Below are 25,994 nucleotides of genomic sequence, written 5' to 3' on the forward strand. Positions count from 1 at the left end.
TCCAGAAAGGAATGGAGGCTGCAGGCCTCTTGATTTTAGCTCAGGAGACTCATTGTAGACTTCTGTCCTCCAGAGCACTAAGATAATTCTGTGTTGTTTTAAGGCACTAAAATTTGTGGTAACTCAGACATCATGACAGCCTTGGATGTCTCCACATTAACAGTGGATGAAAGGAATAACAACAGCAACAGCCGCAATGCCTCCTTCCTGAGGCCACAGATTGGAGTCAAAGGACCAAGTCTCCAGGAGGCGATTTCAAGGAAAATAAAAAGGAATGTATACATGTATACATTACTGTATAAATGGCAAGTTAAAACTTATCAATTAACCTATCAATTACCTTAAATGTTTGAGTGAGTTGAGATATTGACAGTTTTGGGGGAAAGCTGGAGCTGTCAAATTAGTGACAAATACACAGAAAACTAAACAAAACTGAAACTAAAGAAACAGCAGGAAAATAGGCAGTCATATTTTCAAATTAAGAAAAAGTTGTATAAAAAAGAAAATATGGTCATAAAAACTTTATAGCTTGAACCTTAGCAATATTTACCTATTGGTAACACTGTGAACACCAATTCTGTAGTTAACAAGAATTGTGGGATATTAGGAGGATAAACACCGGGAAAGTATGTTAGCAGCGGAGGACTGTTGTAAAACATCTAAAATAGACTGAGAAGTCTAAAATAATCTAAAATAGTCTAAAATAAACGGAAAGTCAAAAACCAGCAAATTAAATATGTTATTTAAAAGTATGAAGGTAATGGCACAAAGAAAGAACTAAAAAAAAATTGAAAGTTATTGTCACTGGAGAATAGGAGTGCTATATTTCATTACAGATTTTAGAACTTTATGATTTTTAAAAACTCTACATCTATTATTTGATAAAAATGAAAATTAAATTTAAAAAGATTTTAAAAAGAAGAAGTATAAATAGATACTGGGGGTAGGATAAATATTTCCTGGAGATTAGTAGAGATTCAAGGAAAAAGTGGTCTCCATAGGTATAGGCTGGGTCAGCTCTAATCAAAATTACCAGTAGGCAAATTATCTAAAGTATCACAGTGTAACAACATGAAGAAGGTTAAAATCTTTTTTAAAGATAAGTTATGACACTCAAATGACATGACTAGGATGGGAGAAAATCCTTTTATAATAATACTGTGTTCTTTCTTACAGACATAAAACTAAATTATCTTATAATATATTTTAGGAAAGTTATTTGCTTTTTGCCTAAAAGTGATTGTTCCTTTGTGAAGAACAAGGTCATTTGATCACCTTAGTTTAGGGTAGATGCTGATTCAAAGGAAAGAAAGGCCTTCTCTGGCCATGAGCACTACCTGTAAGATAAAGAAATCAGCCAGCCCCAGAGACAGTCTATAAGAGGAAAGAGAAAGGATGAACAAAGGGAGAAAACTGGAGAAGCAGAGGTAAGTTGATGAAAATTAACTCACTGATTCATGAACCTGTCTTAGGAAGCACTGGACTAAATGTAATCTAAAAAGTCCTTCCATGTCTAAAATTTAATGTTATCCGGAGATTAACACCTACTCTGTGTATTACTTGCTGCTACAGGGCAAGATCGAGGTTTAACTTTAATGCGTAGAGGGCCAAGAACAGCATGACAGATAGGTAGGATCCCCACAGGATTAATTATCCAAATTGGGGCATTTTGAGACAGAAAAAGGAGGCGCTCCTGATAACTATTGGCTTACATCATGACTGGTCGGGAGCAAATTGAACGTATGGTCACTCGACACAGAGATGACTTCTTAGGCTGAGCTAACACTATCTCAGCCACTGGATAGTCAGCATGAAATAAGCAGCTGTGTTGGTTTTTAAAGCATACCTAATTGATGAACATCTGGTGGCAGGTAGCCAGCCCATTAAAAATCAATTATACTCAACGACTTGCATCTGAGCCATACTGCACCAATCTCCTCACACTCATCAGATCCACATGTTCCTGAATAAACACACACACCACTCAAGCCAGCGCCTTTGAACTTTGTGTGGTTGGAAGTGAATTTCACCAGTGGCTTTCCTCTGACCCACCATGAAGAGAAGAATTCCTGTTGGTCCACTCCTGATTGTTGACAGGTCAAGAGAGCTGGCAGCAGTTTGAATAAAGCTCTAAATTCAAGGGTAACCAGAGCAGTCACTGCTCTTTGTAACTTTTTAGGTAGCATAATATATAACAGAAATACCGGAAGCTATGTAACAAAATAGGAAGGAGGAGACAGTGACCAGGAACTAGATTTAGGGTACAATCAGGGAATTAAAAATTAGTAGTGAAAGTGGGAGTACAGCTTCAGAAGAGGGTGTGGAAAAGCCTCCCACACAAATCTCAGCTCAGAAGTTGGTTTTTATGTTGGGAGTTTCTATCTGTAGCATACACCAGAGAATAATTAATGAACCATCCAGCTTTTTCTTATGAGAGGCATAATCCAAAGAGTTATTACAGCAGGGGTTGGTGGATTGGAAAAGAGGATGGACCCAGTGCCTCGAATAACACCCTGGAGCAAAACCAAACTTTCCTCATTAAAGCCATCCTTGGATCATAACTTGAACAGCATTGGGGATGTCTGGAATAAATCCTGGATCTTCAGCAGGCCATGAGAGCTATCATATAGAGTCCATTTCTACATAAGATCATTTTAAAAAATAACTTTACATTAATGATCATCCAAGAACTACTTCTGAATACATAGGACTATAGTTGTAACTGGGTCAGACCATTATCTTTCACCTGCCCAATAGCTAACAGGCCAGTAACAATGAAGGATTTTACGTTTTTTGTAAGTAAAATTTAGGATGAACATGAACACAATTTTATGTAATGTCATGCAAATGACAGACATAAAAAATAAGATCTCTTATAGATCAACATATAGCTTTAAACATAAATTATATAAAATAAGTGGGTTAATTATCTTGACTTTATACATAAAACACCTTTTTTCTGCTATTTTACACTATATGATTGTCTCTTTGTAATTACAACTGAATTTTTAAATTTGGAAAGGACCTTAGAGGTCATTTAGTTCATGCCTCTTCTTCATAGTTAAAGTAACCAAGGCCTTGAAGGGGGACCCGGGTCAGATTTACCTGAGGTCATGCACATTCTACAAGGATATTGGAAACTCCAAACCAGATCTCCTGGCTCCTGGTCCACTGCTATATTTTTTCAACTGTTCTTTTTTTTTTTTTTTTTTTAATGTAAGGCTTCTATTTCACATGGACATAGAAGAGCTAAGCCTGATTATGACATAATATAACTTAAACCCATACTGAATCTTTGGAACTGAAATATAAGCAAACTATACTTGTTAAGCTGTTAACTCTTCCTTCCACTGGCCTTAATAATCCATCATTTGACCTTTGCAATTTCTTTTGATGCTCACGTATACAAATATAACACACACACACACACACACACACACACACACAGACTTATGGGCTATGTACATACTGAATATTCATGAGTGTACATACATTTTAAATTTACACTGTAGGGGCACCTGGGTGGCTCAGCTGGTTAAGCAGCCAATTCCTAATTTCAGCTCAGGTCATGATCTCAGGGTCGGTCACAAGATGGAGCCCCACATCAGGCTCATGGAGCCTGTTAAAGATTCTCTCTCCTTCTCCCTCTGCCCCTCCCTCCCATCTCTCTCTCTCACACTCTAAAAAATTACACTGTAAAATATAATTTTACATTAGAGTTTAATCTAGAAAAATTAGGTCAGAATTTTCAGTTGTATTCAATACATATTTGAAAACTGTATAAGCTACCATTCATCAAATTTATAATTTAAACTTTTGCTAAATAGCTCAATGTTTCTGTACAGCTTTCAGTTAGTTGCGTTTTTTAGCTGTTCTTAAAACTACCGGCTCCCTCATCAGAAGACACCATTTCAGTTTCCCTTCAGCCTTAGAAATAATCATTCAAGCACTTTATTGTGTGGTGTGACTTTTTCTGACAACATCTGTTGCTCTGAAACAGAAAAGTACCCAGAGTGACAAAGAGAGTGTTTTCTACTATTTTACCCATGCTGAAAAAGATGGGCCAGAGAGCTGTACAACCCATAACAATGTGAAAATCTTTATATGAAGTTGTTCACCAGAGACTTGTCAATAGGCTGAGCCATATTGGATCTGGCAGTCTTTCTACTGGGACAGTATTTGCCTTGAAGTACTATCTTTTCTCTTTTTCAATGTCAGCCTGAAGGCTCTTAGACAACATATGTTCATTTCATGTCTTAGAGATATTGCTTCTGGTATTGCAAATGCATTACCACATTGAGCTTTTTTGTAAAACAGATGGTACATATTAAGGTCTCTGTTTCTTGTACGATTTCTGTAACAATGGCCCCGCATTCTTCACGTTGACAAAAGTATCATCAACATCATGCAGTGCGGCCCTAGATTATGTCAGGATGGTAAATGAACACTTCAAATGGAAAGATCAATGACGAAGGTGAAACAAACCCTTAGAGAACTCCAAACTGAAACTGGTCATTTCTTGAAATTGTTCTCTTAGTTAGGAAATACCCTGTTCTACTCTTTCAAGGCCCTCTGTCAAATGGTTTTTCAAGTAGTACAAAAGCATGTATACAGAGTAGTCAACTTTCAGTAATGAGGTTATGAAGTGGACTCCCCTGACCTCCTGGTTAAGTGAAATCTTAAATTAAACCGCTGTTACAGGATTTTTTTAGGGAAGTCATTTAGCACTAACTGGAATCACTCTAAAAAGCCCGGCTATCATCAGGTTTGAAAATCAGGTTTGGGTTTCCCTAAATAAGCTTATGGCATTAGCTACTATTCATAATTTATTTGGAATATTCTATTTAGTTCACTAAAGGGAAGAACTGAATTGAAAAATTGAAAGCAATTTTTGGATTCGGCAAATCTGTGAATTTGGAGATTTACATTCCTATCTCCCACATGCCTTTGTCTACAAAACGGGCTGCTAATCTATGTCTCTTAGATGGATACCAATGCTCAGAATGCTTTTGGTTTTCTCTATGGAGAGAAAGACCTTAAAATAAGCACATTTACTTGTATAATGCTCTCATTTTGTGTTAATTTTATTTTGTGTATTGGTTTTGATAAGAGTTTTTAACTGAAAAGCACACACAATTGAACACAACTGAACCATACACAATTAAAGAACAAGGATCTCCTTATCAAATCCCTATTATATGGCAGGCAGTTTTCTAAATACTAGAATAAAATAGACAGAGAGAGAGAGAGAGAGAGAGAAAATTCCTGTTCTTCTGGAGCTTATATTCTAGGAAGTCAGTAGATAAACTTTTATATTAATTATGTTCTTAGAAATTAGTGCAAGCTACAGAGAAGAGGAGCAACTATTTTTCTTTCACAAGAGAAGATAAAAATAACTTTCTGCTTTTTCAATACAAACATTTGGCACACAATTATGCAAGTGATAGGAAGAGTCTAAGACCATATGGGTGTCCACTGATCTTACACTGTTCCTGGACCTTGGCTACTTGGTAAGAGAGGTTTTGACTTCTTTCAGCCAATTCTAACCTTTTTACAAAAATAAAACATTTTGACAAAGGGGATTTTTACTGGAGGGCTTGGGGCTTCAGTGCCCTTGCAAACCACATGCAATTTTAGGGCTCTGTGAATATGGTTGTCATCAACAAACAATCTTTAAGTGTAAAATATTCTATTAGACCAAGGGAAAACAGTGAGATAGGTTTTATTTACAAAGGTCAAAAAAATAAATAAAAAGGTCAAATCATGGGAAGCCTGGGTGGCTCAGTTGATTGAGCATCTGCCTTTGGGCTCAGGTGGTGATCCCAGGGTCCTGGGATTGAGTCCCACATCGGGGTCCTTGCCCAGTGGGGAGCCTGCTTCTCCCTTCACCTGCCATTCTCCCTGCTTGTGTTCTCTCTCTGACAAGTAAATAAAATCTTAAGAAAATAAAAAATAAAAAGCTCAAATCTAATAACAAAGTAGGATATACACATGGAAGTTGAATGATAGAACCAGATAGTAAGTGCTAAGACAATTTAAATGATATAAAAATGTAAGCGCTACAAATTCAGAAGAGGTAATGATTACCAAAGAGTTGTACTCAAGAAGACTTCTTCAAAGAAATGAGAATGAAACTGGACCTTGAACTTATGAATGGCATGGCCAGCAATCTCTTGTCTTCCCGTTTCATGTGAGTGTCTTGTTTGGAGGCAAGTTACATGGGATACAATTATAGTAAATTAAAAGCATTCAGGAAGTCTACATATTTGAACACAGGCATGAAGAGCAGAGAAAGAAAATTTAAATGCAGAATGCAACTTTACTCTGGAAAAGACAAATTTCTTCTCCTTTACCATGGAATGGTCCAGCATAATTAACCTGCCATCAGGTCCTAATGCACACATACAATGCCATAACTGGTGTCTAGTCTTAGACATTATGGATAAACTATACATTGTACGTACTCCACAATCAAGTCATCCTTGGTGCAGACACCCATATTGTTGAGCCTACGTATAATTTTTATTTGGCCTCCTTATGATACTGTTCACAAGCTCATTGAGTCAATTCCCCATAAAAAGGAGGTGGTGAATATCCAAATAGTCTTAGGGATCCTTTTGGTAAGAATTCTTATATAATGATAATATAAATAGTACAATGTGGCACCAGTAGCTCTGTAGGAAAAGAAAAGCAACAGAGAGAACCCCAAAATACCCAAAGACATTTATTAGAAAGGGTGGCAGGCCCTTTTGAAAAAGCAGCTGCAAATGGAGAGAAGTTTGCACATTTAATGCAGTGAAAACATGGGATTCATTTCAAGGTGAGCACGCTTGAAGCAGGCATGCAAATACTTGAAACCAAAACAGAGCAAAACAAAACAAAGACAAAAACCTGAGTTCCTTTCCTAGACAAACACACACAGATACAAAATAAATTACTGAAGCTCGGATGTAAATTAAGCAAGAGGGGAAGAATAACAGCAAAATAAAGACAAGGTCCAGATAAAAAGGAAGAAGGACAGCAGAGAAAGCAAATCTCAGAAAGTATTTTGATCTTTCTGCAACAACAACCAAAGCAGGATCTCTAGAGTCAGTTCTTCTAGAGAAAATAGAAAAACTATCCTGACCACTCCTTCTTGAAAGTTTAAGTAAACGAATTTTATTTAAGAATGTGCAATATAAAAGGAATCTCATACGACATTGTAAGAAATGAGAACAAAGAAAATAGCATCCTCTTGGATAATAAAAGCATGCCACAAAAACCTGTCTGCAAAATGGATACAAATTGGAAACAAATATGTCAAAATGAGCTCAACAAAAATAAACAGAAGACAGGAAAGAGCACCATAAATAAGAATTAGAAACACTCAGCCAGAAGGAAGTCTGTAGAAAAAAATAAAATGAAAAGTCATTTCACAAAGAAAAGTTAAATGAAAAGAAACACAAACTTGAATAAACAGGCAAAACTCAACTACATAATTCAGGGAGGCATACAAATTAAGAATAATTACAAAGAAAGCAGGAAAATTATTACTACAAAAGTCAGAATAGTGGGTAAGGAGGATATTGTGATCCCATCTTTTGATCTAGCTAATAATCACATGGCTTATTACTCATTCAACTATACATTCATGCTTTTTCCCTATGTATAGAGTATATCTCACAATTTTTAAATGCTTGAGGCATTTAAAAGTTACAGTATATCATAACCTAAGTGTAAGTAAACTCAATGATATTCCAATTTTTCTTATGATGATTACGTTAATATCTTTCATATACATCTTTTCATATAATATCTTTTATATTTTTTAATATTTTTTTCTCTTTTTGTGGATGTCCCCATTATTGATACTATAAAGCAGCCTGATGAATTATCTAGTGTTAGATGCTGACATTTTTCTAGGCCTTTGAGACACAGCGCTGAATGAGCCCTGTGAGCTCCTCACCCTCAAGGAACTGACAGTCTAATTTAACTTCCCTAAATCTAAATATGTCATCATAATCCCTTTAATACCACATGTTGGATGGGATTGCCCTAAGAATTAAGTATCTGGCTTAATGCCTGGCACCAGCATGTGTTCAGTGAAATTTACTTCCATTCCCCATTCCCAAGAAGGAATAGCAGATTTTATAGTTCTAGTTCCACCACAGGAAAAAACAAAATAAAAAACAAAACCATGAAACTGTGTATTTCCATGTATATCAAACTGTATTCTTCATTCTACTCAGAGCTTTTATCAATCCAAGCTACAAATGAAAACTTAAAACAAGATCAGAAAACCAGGGCTCGCGGCACCTGGGTGGTTCAGTGGGTTAAGCCTCTGCTTTCTGTTCAGGTCATGATCTCAGGGTCCTGGGATCAAGCCCTGCATCGGGCTCTCTGCTCAGCTGGGACCCTGCTTCCCTCTCTCTCTCTGCCTGCCTCTCTGCCTACTTGTGATCTCTCTCTGTCAAAGGAATAAATAAAATCTTTAAAAAAAAGAAAGAAAAGAAAAGAAAAACAGGGCTCAGGGGCCAAATCTGGCCCATCTTTTATCTATATAAATAAATTTTATTAGAAAACACACACACACACACACACAAGAGTGAATCAATAATAGATATCTTAAGAAAAATGGAAGGTGAAAAAGAACAATTTTAGAACCCAAAGAAAGGACATGAGGTACTGTGGCAATGGTGGCCTACAAAGGTGAATCCATTTAGCTGAATATAATTCTCAGAAAGAAAACTAATCCAAGGTGTTGAAATAGACTGAAGATATGAAACAGATCACCAAGCATTAATTCCGGAAAAAATGTTTTGTCTTTGGGTAAGAACAGCAGTAACCCATGGTGCTTCCGTCTGCGGGTACTATAGTCCTTCTCTTCCCCCTCTTCTGGCTTTGCCACATACACATACACACCCTCAAACTTAGGTGCTCAAGATCAATAGCTTAGTACAAAACCAACAGCTTTCCTGTCAGAGAGGACAAAGCTGATTTGGAGCAGGAGGTTAAAACTTCTCGCTTTGTCAGATAAATGTGGCAATTATGGTAAGGAACAAATTCCCATAGAAAAGAAATGGGAAAGTCCACAGTTGGCGTGAGAGGCAAACCAGCCAGAATTGAAGAGAGATCCTAGAAGGATACAGAGCTTGGTTCTGCACACATCTCTGACTGACTAGGAAGCTGAACATCTACAGAGGAGACTCAGGGGAATACAGAGGAAATTAAAAGGCAAGAAAGAGATGTGAGGACTGGATGAACATTGAATGTACTCTCCAACTCACACACAAATCAATCACAGAAGGTGGGAGCCTTAGGAACTTGAAACATTTTAACACAACCTCTGCCCACACCATTGACTGCCTCATAAGCCATGTAGTTACAGGAGGAAGCCAGGGGAATCAGAATAAAAGAATGGAGCAGACGTTATCAGCACTTCAAAACAACAGGAAAAAGATTTCTGGAGTAAGACGAGTTACCAAAACAAACAAAACAAAACATCCCCCCAAATCAAAAAGCCACATACAAAAAGTTGCTAGAAAAATAAATTAAAAATTGGGGTTACTAAAATAGATCGTCTACAATGTTTAGATTTCAACCAAAAATTAGGAGAAATCCAAAGAACCAGCAATTTGTTACCCATACACTCTTCATTAGAAACCATTTGCTACTGATCTTAGATTTTGCAGTTAGCAAAGACTTCGAAGAAGCTAGGCATGTGTGGAACATCTTATAGGTGAATGATTCTTTGATTCTTGCGTTATTTACAAATGACTTGCATATTTCATATATTTGGAGGATTTCCCAACTTTTTTTTGTTGTTGTTGTTCTTGATTTCTTAATTTAATTCTGATTTACTAGGATATTTTTCTTTGTATTATCTCCCTCCTTTTTAATTTCTCATGGCTTGTTTTATGCTGTAGCATAACATGATGGTCTTAAACAGTTGATTACTGTTCAACTATATAAATTTACTAATAATTAAAGTGGATGAACTTTATGGTATGTAAATTATATCCCACTAAATAGGCTTAAAATGATATCAAAGGGATAGCAAGTTTTAAGAGACAGCCACAGATATATAATATAGGAAAAGACAATGAAATATATGTATCATAGGTGTCCTCAAAGAAGAAAACCAAAGCAATGGAATAGAACAATTACTGAAATGGGTAGCTCAAAAATACCTCTTGAAATTAAAAAGTATATATTGAAAGCACGCACTGAAAGAGCACAATGTATATCTAGAAGAATTTACACAGAACAACCAACACCAAGACATATTTTGTAAGTCCAATTATCATTGTATAAAATAAGATCAACAAAGCAGATAGTCTCCTAGTTCACCTGATAATGAAGGGCAAAAGGGAGAAAACACAAAAATTAAAAATAATAAATGGAAGATACCTAAAGAATTTTTTAAAAAGCACAAAGTAAAGATCTATTTGACTTATCCCTGTGTATATATGCTTTAAATCTAAAACAACTTAATTTTTAAAGGAATCTTGTACTCACAAAACTGACCCCAGTAAAGACAAAAAGTCTAAATAGGTCAATCACCACAGAAAAAGTAGAGAAAGTCATAAAGACCTCACTCTAATTCCCCACCCCTAACACACACAGTAGATCACCAAGCCCAATATTCACCTTGGGTACTCTCCCAAACATTTATGTCTTCTGATTTCTGTGTTACTTGAACTATTTCAGAGTATGGAAAATGAGGGAAACTTCCAACTTCATTTTTCTCTATTAAGCACCACTATATTGTTTTGGTAGGACTACATTTCAGGGTTTTTTGTTGTTGTTGTTTTTAATTTATGACTCTGACAACTTTAGTGAGGCTATAATTTTTATACCATAAAATCTGTCTTCATTTTAAATGTACAAATGAACAATTTTTAGTATATTGCCAACTTGTGCTATCATCACCACTACAATCCACTCTTTGAACATTTCCATCACTCCAGTAAGATCCCCTTCCCATTTATAGATAATCTTCATTCTGACTTCTAGCCCTAGGCACCCACTAATTTACTTTCCAGCTCTAGAGATTTGACTTTATTAGACATTTCATATAAATTAATTCATACAATATGTTGTCTTTTGTGTCTGCCTTCTTTGATTTAGCATACTGTTTTTCAGGTTCATCCACATTATAGCATATATCAGCATTTCCCTTTTGTCAATTTAATTTTCAAAAGGAAGTATGATAGGGGTTCCAAAATATGACCAAAAAATTAACCAAAAAATAAAGCTACAGATCAACCGCACTTTTAAATATCAAAGTGAAAATCTCTAATGAAATACTTGCAGACAGGATCCCACCACCTTATTAATAGAGCTAAAGAGAAAGTCTATATGATTATTTTCCTGGATACAGAATAACATTTGCAAAAATGTAACTCCATTTATTTAAAACACTCGACAAAATTGGAGCTGATGGATACTTTCTTAATATGATAAAATGTATATGCTTTAACCCAAAAGCCAGGCCCTTTATGTGAAGATAGAGGCTTTCCAAGTAAAGCCAGGAATAAGATAAAGATGCCTACTGTGTTAATATTAATATATTATTGTTTTAGGGGTTATCAGCCAAAGCATTCAGAATTGTAGAGATTGGATCTGGCATACCTTTTCAAATGACATGATTATATGTCTATAAAACTGAAAGGAATCATAGAAAAACCACTGAAAACAGTAAGAAAATTTAATGAATTTCAGGTGCATTCATTTCTATTGCTGCTGTAACAAATTACCAAAACATAGTATTTTAAAACAATGAAAACGTATTACCTTAGAGTTATCAGTCTAAGTTAGAATAAAGGTGTTGGCGGACTACACCTCTTCTGGAGGCTCTAGGGGAAAATTTGTTTCCTCGCTTTTTCCAGCTTCTCAAAGCCATCATCATTTCCTTTTGTGTGGCCCCTTTTATCTTTGAAACCAGAAATAGCAAATCAAGTCTTTCTCACATCAGATCTCTGTAAACAATGACTCTCCTACCTCCCTGCCTCCCACTTCGGTTTTTGTTGGGTTCTTGTAATTATATTGGCCCCACCTGTATAACTAGGATGAGCTCCCTCTGTTAAGGTCAGTTGATTAGCACCCTTAATTCCACCTGCAACCTTAATTCCCCTTTCCATTCAACCTAACACATTCAGATTCTGAGGATCAGAATGAACACTTCTAAGGGTGGGATGGGGAGCTTGACTGCTTACCCCAGGAGGTTATAAAATTAACTTCCAAAAATCAAAAGTATTCATATATAAAAACCAAAAGAGGAAAAGAAAAGAAGTGGAAGGGGGGGGGGGGAATAATGGAGGAAAAGACTCCATTTATCATAGCAAAGAGAAAAAAAAAATACATGAACATAGATTTAACAAGAAATACACAAAATATTTATAGGAAACTAGAAAACATACATAAAAATGCAAAAGTAGACTTGGAATAAATGGGAAAATATATCATGTATTCAGATAGGAATGTTCAATGTAAAAGTGGCAGTTCTTAATTTATATACTATACTTAGTGCAACCTCAATAAAAAAAAAAATACCACTATGTTTCTGTCTGGATCTAGAGAATATAATTATATGGTGCAATCTGATGACTTAACAAACAAAGGCAGTCTTAAAAACTTGGGAAATGAAGAGCAATAAAAACACACCATAAAGCCTATGCAATGAAGATTGTATGACATGGGATCATGAATAGATGGAATGTATTACTTATCTATTACTATGTAACAAATTTCCCCAAATTGATGAGCTTAAAACAGCATATATTTATTACCTCACTCATATTCTCAGTGTCAGGAATCTAGCAGGGGCTTAGCTGGGTAGTTCGACTCAGGGTCTATCAGGGGGCTTGTAGCTAAGTAGTTGGCTAGGGATGCAGTCATCAGAAGTTGAGCCATATAGCCACACAACACAGCAGCTGGTTTCTCCCAGGTTGAGTGACAAGAGAACATGAAAGAGAGAGAGAGACAGAAAGAGACAGAACCCAAACTCAAGATGGAAGCCACAGCCTCTTCTATCATCTAATCTCCAAAGTGACATATCATCATTCTGGCCACAAACCATCATTTAGAAGTAGGTCGCTATGTCTGATCCTCACTCAAGGGCAGGGAAATTAAGTTCCACTTCTTGGGATGGGGATTGAGTATCAAAAATCTTGTGGTCATATTTTTTTTAAACTACCATGAAGATAGATGAAATAGTTTAGAAATAAACACAACTGCATGCATGAATGAATTTAATATATAATAAATAGATACCATGTAAATAACATATATATTATATAATAATTTGACCTCTCAAATTGGTGTAAAGGAAATGGAAACTGGATAGCTATGTATCCATTGATCCCTCTTGTAGGAATCTATCCCAAAGACATACTGACAAAAATATGAAAACACATATGCATAGGATTATTTATAGTATAAAAAGGAAACAACTTAAATGCCTCTTACTAGGTAAATGAAAATGGACTGAACTATCTATGGCAGTTCCATAACAATAGAAGATTAGACAGCCATAAAAAAGTATAAAGAATCTCTGTCTTCTACCAAGAAGTGATCTGTAAAAATATTAAGTGATTACAAGCAAGGTGGAGGAAAGTGTGTATAGTATGCAATTATGTTATCTAACAAAGGGGATATACAAATATTTGTGTTTTGGGTATCACCAAAAAAAGGATAACTTATGAAATTTGGCCACCTGAAGTAAAATAGGGCAAAAGAGACAGTGTTAATTAAAAGCTTGTCTTCTTTCAATGTACCTGCATATGTTGGTTTAATTTTGTAATTCTTTTATACATTAGTAAAAATGCAGTATAAGTATAAAATAAAGTCTAAAATTAGTATAAAATTAAACTGAAAAAATAATTCTTAACTATTGAAAAGAATAGGAAAATCTTTAATGTACACCAAGTTGCTAGAATAACTACACAAAAGAGAAACTATGATAAGTGACTTTAAAACCCAATGATTTGACTGTATATCCTTAGTGGGATATATGGAACAGCAACAAATTCTTAAACTGTTTTCAGTAATCATATTATGGGTCATAACATTTATACTGGCATTCTGAGACTGTTGTGTGCATAAGACAATATTTTCATTCTGTTATTCTTGATCTCACCAAGAACCAGGCTTCTTGAGTAATAAGAAAGTAGGTATAGGTAGATATAAGATCAAAGAAATTTTTTAAATCCCTGATGTTCTGAATTTGAATTGAAAAATCAATATGAAGCCATGATATATTTTGCCTTAAAAATAAAAGAAGCAGTACACTAAATCAGGGGCCATTAAACTAAGGAATGTGAGTTAAAATATAGATGGGCAAATCAGTGAGGCCAGTGGCTTGGAGACAGGAATCAAAAAACTTTGTATTTAGACAAGATGTTTGGCTTTTGTTATTATCCAATGCACTTGATAGAAAGTAAATAGATTGGAAATCTTAGTAGTAAAGAGAATTAGGGGAGCCTGGGTGGCTCAGTCAGTTAAGTATCCAACTCTGTGTTTCGGCTCAGGTCACCATCTCGGGGTGGTGGGATCAAGACCAGAATCAAGCCTGGCACTCGGTGGGGAGTCTGCTTGAGATTCTCTCCCTCTGTCCCTCCCCCACCTCTCTCTCTCTCTCTCTTTCTCAAATAATAAATAAGTAAATCTTAAAAAAAAAAAAAAAATAGTAGAGAATTCTATTAAGAATAGACTGCAATTCCAAGTTTAAAGTAATTCCTAGGCCACCAAACCTGCCCCAATAATAAGCTTCCTGCTAAAGCTGTGCCACCTCAAAGAAGGACTTATTTTAGGTGAGGCCAAGGAATTCAATGAACACGCCTCCCAGAGGCAGATATAAAGGCTGTGAGAATAGATAAGGGACTCATGCCTTTGCCAGAGTATGGAGGCTTCATTAACATATGGGGATCCTTTTAAGTAAAATTTACAAACTCTAAATGGTCAATCTCCAACTCAATGTTTATGATCCTTACTATAAGAGCAATATAGAATCCATTACTATTCCTTATAGGAGAAACAACTATTTCTCTATGAAGGGAAGCATATAGTGAAAATAAGAAAGCCCATGTTTCTCAGGAAATCAGAGAAACAATCCTCAACCACACAATAGAATTTATATGGTTCTGCCTGTGTTGCTGGATCAGAAACAAACAGGAAAAACTAAAACACAAAATGAGTAATTATATAAAAAGTAGGTTGCGTACAGAGCTATTTTTAGTGTTTGAAGACAAAAATATGAACTTGGGGAACAAAGAGTAGAGCCCAAATTCCCACATACTGGAAGATTCTTTTTTTTCACATTGGCCAGTATTTAACTTCAAGACAAATTACATTTGAAAAACAATATTTATTCAAACATTTGAATATTCATGCTTTAAATTTTGTACTGTCTCTGGGATTTTCTAAAGGATTCCAGATAACTTATTTTTATGTGTTTAAAATGCAAACCAAAATACACATTAATATTGCTAATGAAATTTGGGAATCCTACATTTATGTAATTAAAGCTCCACAGGTCCTAAATCCTCAATTCAAAACCACCTCCTTTCCAAATCTAGGTTATGTCTCCTGACATGAATCAATTACCCTGTAACTCCCTTGATTACACAAAACCTTGTTTACCTAAATGTTTTGCTGTCCCAAAACATTTCTGATAAATAGTGTTATACAGTCGATATGCACCTTGAGTTACATGCATTATGAATCAGAATCATTTCCTGCACACCTGTCACCTTGACATTACTTGACTGCAGTCAACATTCATTGGAAATGCAAATAATTGTAAAAGACTTGATTGTGCAGCTAGTCTTTTATCTGTCACAGGTTCTGTCACCCATGAATATAGGAGAGTTTTTACTTGGAGTTATATATTCTATAGGCTTGAACCAATCTGAAACTGGGATCCCTTAAAAAGTTCTATATTTGATCAACTACATGAAAAGACTTATTCTGTATTTTTCCTTCTTTTAGCTATGAAAGAGGGTTTTTCTTTGTTTTGTTTCTTTTTTTTTTTCTTGTAGTGAGGATGCTGTCATTGTCATTACACCTGAAGAACAGTTGGTCAATAACAAAATTATGTAATTGAATTGTCACTAAGAAATTTAAAAAAATATCTCCACCCTCTCAAAAAATATATGAGAATTTTAATTAATGGAAGAACAGGATCTGAGTAACCTGTAAGCCAAATCTTCACTTCAAAGAGATACTATAGTCAATACAATGCTTGCAAGATAATGTTTTTCATTATTTACAGCACTAGAGATTTAAAATAAGGGATTCATAATGGTCTGGGGAGATTTAACCAGGTTCTTCTTCAACTGAGAACAAGCTAAATAAATGTACACTCTTTCCTACAAATATTATTTTTTAAAGACTCTTCTCCATTTCTGTAACCAAGGAAGCTAGTCCACTTTACTCAGGACAAGCAGTGAGATATATTTTCTAACACAAGAAATAAAAATAGACATTTAATCCCTAAATCATGAGGGAGTCTTGTTTATTAAAAGTAATGCATTTAAACATACTAGAAAACTAAAAAATGTTTATAAGCAACATGACAAATTTAAGTCAAATACATAGTTTTTAATGAAATGAAACACTCCTTCTTATATTTATCAATTTGGAAAACATTTACTGATTACTATAGCTGGTTACTCACTTACATCAATCAAAGTTTCAGTAGGAGATATATATTTATTTATCTGATCAACGAATTAGTTTATGAGATTGTCCAGGACGGGGTAGGCAAATCCAAATCTGTTAAGATAGGCAGCGAGGAAGAGCAGGCCAAAACTCTTGTAGAAGCTGACACTACAGCCCATAGGGGGAAAGTTCTTCAGTTCTGCTATTAAGGCCCTTAAACTGATCAGATCAATCCCACCCAGACTCTCCAGGATGAATTCCTTTAGATAAAAAGTCAACTGATTGCAGATGGTAATCACACCTTCGAAATACCTTCATGGCTACCCCTAGATTCCTGTGTGATTGAATAACTGAATACTTAACAGCCTAGCATATAAAAATGAATAAATATGATCTGTGATATGAAGAAACTCAGAGTTTATTAGAAGGAAAAGTTTTTTTTTAAAGATTTATTTATTTGACAAAGTGCGAACACACATGCATGGGGGGAGGGGGAGAGGGAGAAGGAGGGAATCTGAGGCTGAGTGTGGAGCCTGACACAGGGCTCAGTCCCATGACCCTGGCATCATGACCTGACCAGAAATCAAGAGTCAGATGCTTAACTGACTGGGTCACCAAGGTGTCCCAGTAGGAAAACGTATTTGTGTTCTACATTCATATGAGGGTTGGAATGAACACATTTTAGATTAATACAAAAACTTCTAAAATTTGTATGAATTCTATGTTGTATTGAAACATAAAAGAAACATGATGTGAAAAATCCAGCTTGCCTATTTATGCATAAGAACCAATGGAGATCAGAGAACAATGAACTAAACAAGGAATTCAGAGTACCTGGCTCTACTCCCCTATTGGCCATTAGATCATCCTTTGATTTTGAGTATTCACTTAACCACTCTGACCCTCAATTTATCTGTTAAAACTAAAACTGGTTCACAATCAAGGGTCTACACTCTAACTCAAATTCCTTTAGTGGACAGGTAGGACACAGGAACAGGCCATGCAAATTGGGTTTATGAAAATAGAGAGTATTTTAACAAATTTTCCAATGAACCACATCGGGGGAATCAAATTACCAGGGTGCTATGTGTGCATCTCATGTTCTCTCAAGTTGTTTGATCTTATTTTATAAAATAGAGATTTTCAAAATTATGCCTGCATTTATAAACATAGACAAAAATCTACATCCATGCCAATTTTATTACCCAATGGGGGGCAGGTAGGATTACAGAGAGGAGCATCCATGTTTGTTTACAGCAAATCGATAGTATTTTGTAACTAAAAAGTACTTTTTAATTTTGTAATTAAAATGTAGAAGTGAGAAAAAAGAGGACTGCATTGAATTCTGTGAAGATGGAGTTCAAATGTGACGGTTTGTTATATTTATTAAACAGCGCACATCATGATGAATTTATGTGTTAATGACCTAATGCCTCTTCCGGAAAATTTAAATAAAGATATTTCTAACAAAGGAAATCTTTGTTGTGGCTCCTAGGTGCCCAGCTGAGGTGCAGTGGACAGTCCTGTGCTGGGAAGGCTCAGGCAGAGGATTCTTCTGACCCACATGTGCAGGGAAAGCCATTCTGAAGCAAGAGAACCACTGCTTATGAACCACAGATTATCTGGGATTCCTCAAGCAGCAGCAAGCAGCTACAAATCTCACCTATGATCTTTATTGAAATTAAATTTTTGTGGTCTCGTCTCATACAATCCTTTTCCCAAAACCAATTTGCATAATTTGGTATAATTTGAAATGATTGACACAGGTTGCTAATTGTTGGGGTAGAAACTAGACCCTCATAGTAGCTAAGTCTCGAAGGCAAAGGTTAGAATCCAGCAACTGGTAGTGTGGGTCGAATTGATATTAGTTTAATAATCTGTAAACTATGCAAGAAAATGTAATTGTCCTACATTACAAGGGTGGTCCTTCCACTGCACAGTTTATTCAAATGTATAATCTAAATAATTGAGTACCTCTGCCTACAATAGAGCATTTCCTCATATGCAAACACCATTTAATAGACAGTTAAATCCAAACAGATGGATAAAAGATGCCAGAACATAATTGGTTTGCTTTTGATTATTTCATTGATACCAATTTACTTAAAGAGTAAGCCTGGACAAGTAGGATTTATTGTCACAGAATATTCAGTTTGACAGAGAGGAGTTAAGGGATTCAGTGATCCACTTTCAGCCTCCACACGTGAAATCTTGGGGAGAAAGGAAATCTTGACCAAATGACTGGCTTTGTCTTTGCTTGGAGCTAACAATGCAAACTGATAAAACTAAAGTCTATCTTCTATTGTTACTTGAGATCTCCTTAAGTGTTTCTTGGTTTCATAGTAGGTACCAACCTACCACAAATTCTTCTGAATAGCTGGAGAATATCAATTATAAAAATATGAGAAGTAATTATCGATGATTATTTTTAAAAAGCTGCTATACTTCCCAGTCTTAGTTAAATCACGGTATTTTAAGGGATCCTGGATGTTTTCTTTAAGTGTCCTAAATAAAACCTGAAATTTGAAGGAGTGTAACAGTGAAATCTCTCTCTCTCTCTCTCTCTCTCTCTCTCTCTCTCTCTCGTCAACACACACACGCACACACACACACATACACACACACAGATGTAGGAAAAAGAATGGCATCATCTCCATTTTATAAATAAGAAAGTTGGACTCAAGGCATTGGGTAGTTCAAAGGTGCAGAGTTAACAAACGGTGAAGCCTAGATTTGAATCTACTTTGTTTCATTGTGAAATCTGTGTGCTCTTTTTAAAGCAATGCTGCCAGCAATTGCCCCGAAGCTTCTTAAAGTCTTCTGAAATAGCTCTGTGTCTTACAGATGAAGATTTTAATTGGTTTTGATTTTAATTTTTTGGTTTGCAAACTAGCCCAAAGGGTTAAACAGAACTATTATTTTTTTAAATAGCTTGTATCCAGCAGAACTCTATGCTCTGCCCTCTTATGTAAAATCCACTCTATTTGACAGTGCTTAATCCTATTTTGTAGCCAATAAGCACAAAATAAAAAATAGGATATAAAAATCGCTAAATGATTCCTTAGGCTTGTTTATTTGTTTTTAAATAAGAGTTGTTGCATTTAAACTCAGTTGTTGCATTTACATAAGAATTAAAATTACCTCAAAGATCTCCCTTTCCCTTCCTGTCAACATGAATTTTTCCAAAATCACAAAAATAAAACTGTCATATAAATGTTTATATGAGACCACTGTCCATGCCAGAGCCAGACTCTCTGAAGTTCCATGGATTTTAAGTAATGCCAATTGAAAAATGTGCGTTAAATGCATCTATTCATTCCTAATAAATGTCGATTTCATTGAAAAACTTGCAAAAGGAAATTCTTCACTTCTAATAGAAAACTGTTTTCTATTGAGACAGTCTTTTAATATATTTTGAAATCAAAGCTTTCTTTTAAAATAGGCATGTGTCTTTATCATATACATAAATATTCGTGTAATAGGCTTATATTTATCTATTGCAAAATAATATATGTTGACTGTAGGAAATTAGAAACATGCAGAAAAGTGCAAAAAGAAAAAAATTACCATATGCATCAAAAATATCATCTGATGCCTCATTTTATTTGCAAATTTCTTTATTTGCTTAGCAGTGCTTAAGAAATGTTTTCTCATAATCATAAATATTTTTCTACAGCATCTTTTCAATGGAGATATATATATATAGTTTCCTTATTTGGCTCAAATGGAACTGGTTTAACCAATCTTTTATTTTGAGATACAGAGTTCTAATTGTTATATTTGCACAAAATTATATCCTTCAGATGATTTTTTACAAGTGGAACTTTGGATTCAAATCTGAATTAATTTTTTATGACATTGTATTTACATTGCAAAATTATCTGCCGACAAGTTTATATGAATTTTCACTCATGAGAATATGAAAATTTCTTCAAATTCTTGTCCACATAGTCTCATATATTTTTTTATGTTAGTTCTAATTGATGACATGCTTGTCTGTGGGGCTGAAGCATTTACTACTCAGGACATATAAAGACATAGACATGCTAATTTCACCTGAAAACTGAGGAAAGACGTACTTACTTGCTTAAGAGCCATTTGATTCTAAAGACTATCCTTCCTTTTTGACGTACAAAGAATGAAAGTATTTATAAGCTTACTTTTTAAATCTTTCTCTATTTCTCTGTGCTTGCCAGAGAGATATGAACATCAGGAAATTGTTTCTTTACTGTATTACAGTGCAATGTTTGGGTTTTATGTGTATATGGGAGATGTGAGTGCATGCTGGTATATGTGTGAGTCTACAAGAACATTTGTGGATATATGATGTGGTGAAGATAAAAGGAATGGAAACTTTCCAGTTTTAAAGTTTTACTTTTTTTCAATTGACCTAATACTGTAAAGTTAATCAAATTTGTAACATTTTGCTGGTACACTGACAATTTTCCAAGATGATATTTTTTACCTTTGCAAAGAGTTTTATGTCTGACAACAATAAAACTAATCACTTTTCTCCCAGATTTGTTTCTGAAGTTGCTTATGAGCAATTTGTAGGGCTTTTTTAGTGAAAATGTTCAAGGGGTTTTATTACCATTAATCTTTTTTGAGGGTGTGTATAATTCATCTCACCAGCCATCAGAATTCCCAGAGGGTAAATTACTCTAGAGATCTCTGTGCCCTCACACTGTATCAAATTGACCTGCTTCTTGTTTGCCATTTTTGTGTACTACATTGCTTATTTAACAAGAAACAGAATGATTGTAATTCTGAGAAGGTCCTTTGATAGTAGTTTTGACACTCTGCCTGAATAATGACCCTCATTATGGTGCCAGTGACAGGCTCTGAAAGTCCTGATTTATGAATATATCACAGGTTCAGCATTAGAGCTCCCCCTACTCACTTACTTCTGATATAGACTGAGATATGGACAAAGTCCTTTGAAATATAGAGAGGCTGAGATAATTGCACGATTATGACCATTCAAATCATCCCTTTCCCTGATTTAACAAAGCTCTGCCATTTAATTTTGATTGTCTCTGAAGTTATTAGGAACCTTTGACAAAATGTTTTTTAGAAGAATGTGTTTCAGAGAAACTGTGCTGGCGACAAAGGTAGAAGTTATTCTTACTTTTCTGGTCCTGAGCTTCAGCGAAATTTCTATTGCAAATACTCATTAATGGTTGATGTGATAATAGACTGTTAGAAGCAAGATTAGCTAAGAGCAAAAAGTCTGTGTCCTTGATAAAACAAATTACAAGACACTCTGTAAACACTTTTTTGTGCAGAATGTTGTTGATTTATTGTTTCCTCTATAGTGATTATTCAAATAAATGTAGCTAATTTAGTTCATTTGCCAAACTGTATAATTTTGTTCTTTGTGAAGGGGTTATATGTAAAAGCCTCAAGGAATCACATCCCCATTAATCTTTTTATAAGTGCAATAAATAAATAAAGAGACATAGTTTAATTTTGCCAGTTAGAAGATATTTAAATAGCAGTAGTGGTAAACTGATTTCTTTTTCTACTGTTTGAAAAAGCTGTGTAAGTGCACTTTTTCTTATTAATAGTTTAATGAAATACAAGAAAAACCTAACACAACTGTTTTTATTGAGGCTCTAAGAAACAAAGGTTTTTCAATCATCTGCTGTTCTGTACAATGACCTTTAAAAAAATGCTGCTCATCTCGTGCTTTTCTACTCATAATTTTTAAAAAATATCTCCAGTGCCAGTAAAGTATGAAAAGAAAATTCTATTTCAGAGAAAGGCATGAAATATGGTACTGCTCCATTTAAAAAAATAAATTTGTGATTGTTTTCCTACATATGCTTTGCTCACCGGTAATAAGGAGATAAAGTCTCCTCATGATTTCATTAGAAGTAGGGGAGAGCTGGGGCGCCTGGGTGGCTCAGCGGGTTAAAGCCTCTGCCTTCGGCTCGGGTCGTGATCCCAGGGTCTTGGGATCGAGCCCCATGTCGGGCTCTCTGCTCAGCGGGGAGCCTGCTTCCTCCTCTCTCTCTCTCTGCCTGCTTCTCTGCCTACTTGTGATTTCTGACTGTCAAATAAATAAATAAAAATCTTAAAAAAAAAAAAAAAAAAAAAAAAAAAAAAAAAGAAGTAGGGGAGAGCTAAAGATTCTCTCTAGGTATTCTCAGCTGATTCCTTTTGAGACTATCATCATCAGATGACCCTTGAGATTAAAAATACATAGTTACTAAGGGCAGTGGTTGAAAGTTAATTTTAAATGAAGTCTGGTAATGACCTGGAGTAAATTTAATAAGGGCCCTTCATTTCATAGCAAAAGCAGTCACTTAAAACATAATAAGATGATTCTGAAATCTTTAAACAAAGTGATCAGATTGAATTCCTTTTAGCAAGCTGAAAATTTTCAAAAGCTTTTTTACATCTGCAAAGTCTTTATTCTTAATTCATTAACATATTTTTAGAGAGTCTATTTCTAAAGGGGAAAATGTTTGCCACCTCTGCGGTAGAGGTGTCATTAATGAAATGGATCTTTGAGAAACTTCTATCACCTCTTTCATTGTACATATTCTGTAAAAATCCCGAAGATGATTTCTCCTTCCTTTGCTTTCCTGCTAAAATAGGCCCCATACAGAAGTATACTATGGTTGTACAAAAGTATTTTAGAGCATAACAAAACCTTCTAGACCTTAATAACTATACATGACTGATCTGTCCTCTCTAGCAAGGTTAACCGTTTCTCCCAAGGAGTTAAGTGGCATATAAACTACTGTTCACACCATTTGTGCTAACAGTATTGGATGACCTCAAGTGCTGTGGTGGCCATACAAGGTACCTGCACAATGCATTCATCAACAAAGGGAAAAGGACCACAGGGGCAGAGCTGACTTTAAGTGTATTAGGACTCTATAAGGATAAATGCCTAACCTCACTCCACAGCAAAAAGTAATTACAGAGTCATTGTTTCTATAGTGTTAATATTTTTTTATGGTTCTTTAGAAATATGTGCTATTTAGTTCTTGAGTTGACATCTGTACTGTATTATATTTTATAAAAAGCACCCAGACGAAAGTGTAGAGCAATCAAGTAACTGTGAGATCATTTTGCTCTTACAGGAAATCAACAACAGACAGAAAATATAGATAAAGAAATAGCTTAAATCCAGTAGTTAATTTTTATACATAAATTATCTAATTAACAGTAGTCTGAACAGCCAAATTTTAGAGCTTTATTCTTTCCAAAATTGCATGCTCCATTTAGAGTATATCATTCTTTCACATGTATTCATAGACTCTTCTATTCGCAATTTCACAATGCCTCAATTCTCTATGTGTGCCTCCCTTCCCACTCTTGATGCACGTGTTACTGAGAAATAAAACATTTGTGTTTACACACACATGCATGCATACAAACATCATTAAGAAGCTGAGATAAATGCTAGAGGGCTCTCCAGTAAATACCATCAGATAGCACACAAACAGAAAACTGTGAAATGAAGGACAGAATTGGGGCAAATCAAGTAAACGCATTTACATGTTCAGGGCAAGAGTGATGCTTAGTATCACACTCACAATTATTACTAGTTATCCAAAGACCATGAAAGTTGCCTCCATAAATTAATCAGGTCTATCTCTCCCCCCCTCAAAGGAACCAGACATAGCACATTCAGTCTTTACTTCCCCCTGGATGAGGGAAGAAGAACAGGATTTGGTAGCTGTGCAAGAAAATGGGGTGCAGCTCCTAGACCCATAGCTGCCTTTTAAGGACCCTAGAAATTTTCAGTGTTCAACTCTGTTTTTTCTTAAGATTTTATTTATTTGAGGGGAGGAGAGAGAGAGAGGGAGAAAGTAAGCTCTCACAGGGTGGGGAAAGGTAGAGGGAGAGGGAGAAGCAGGCTTCCCACTGAGGAGAAAGCCTGATGCAGGGCTCGATCCCAGGACCCTGGGATCATAACCTGAGCTGAAGGCAGTCGCTTAACTTACGGAGCCACCCAAGTGCCCCTTAGTGTTTAACTCTTAATAACTTCTCTATACTCTGAAGTTTATTGAGAGCAAAACATATAGTTTGCATTATTAAACACTATTGATCATTCCACTAAAGCACAGTACTCTAGTAAGAGTAGGATGTTCCGAAGCAAACATATATCATGTGTCATCACACGAATTTTGTCGTAACTGGTATTCTTATCCAAATACAAATCAAATAATAGAGCTGTGCTTCACCTCAATGGATTATTTTTAAAACACTAATTATTGTTATAAAATTGGTAGAAGTTTAGATAAGGAGGAAGCAGGGAATCTATAAAATCTATACATTCTCCAAGGAGTTTTAGGTTAATTATAGGTTTTGCATCATTTGGAGACAATTTTGCTTGTGTTTCTGTTTCCTGATAAATGCCTTGGAAGATTTACACTCATTTAAGTGGATTAGAAAGACATATGACTGCTGAGATATGATATATTTTAACAGCAACTTTCTGCAAAATAAGTCTTCACCGGTCTTCCTTAGAGCAATTTCCTCTCTTATATTCAATTCATTTCAATATTTTACTTACATGCTTTTTATATGCCAGTACAGTGTTAAGCCAAGAATTAAACTAGTAATTTAACTACATGTACAAGGTGCACAAATTGCATTGAAAATGGATAGACAACTTCAGTTAACCTACAAATTCTACACATTAACAGAGCATGGAGACAATGCCATAAAAAAGTAACCATCTGGTCTGGGTTTTGAAGACTGAATAGGAGTTTGCCATTTCACCACATTAGGGGAAGAAGGCATCTAAGACAGAGAGAACCAGCACCTTCAAGGATACAGGAACATGGAAGAGCCTGTCTCTGGGGACTTGCAGTTAGAATGTATGGGATAAAACTACAAAGGGTAAGGAAGAGGGCAGGAGATGAGGCTGAGAATAATTAACAGGGCCTTATCATGAAGAGTACTTGTTTGTCAAACTAAAGAGCTTGCACATTATCCTATAGTTGGTAGCCACTGAAAAATTAAAGGATGATTAAATTTGTGTTTTTAAGAGTGAATGGGAAGAATAATTTGGAAAAGGAAAAGATTTGAGTTAGGGAAACCAGAGAGGAGAAAACTGCAAGGCCAGGGAAGACAAGATAAAGACTAGAACCAGTGCCCAGAGAATGGCGATTAGAGATTTTTAAGGAAATAAGGACAGTACCAAAGCACAAAGAGTAACTTCAGACTCATGAGACTGCCTGTCTTCTGTTGTGATCCGCCTATTCCTAATGTTTCTAAAATATAGATCTGATTCTGAGGGCACCCTGTTGAAGCATGCGATCAGCCCTGCAGCACGGTGAAGTCAAATGAGAGAGTGTGGCAGGAAATGAAGCATCTTGTCACTTGCCTCC

This window comes from Martes martes (assembly GCF_963455335.1).
Source record: "Martes martes genome assembly, chromosome: 11".
NCBI lineage: Eukaryota > Metazoa > Chordata > Mammalia > Carnivora > Mustelidae > Martes > Martes martes.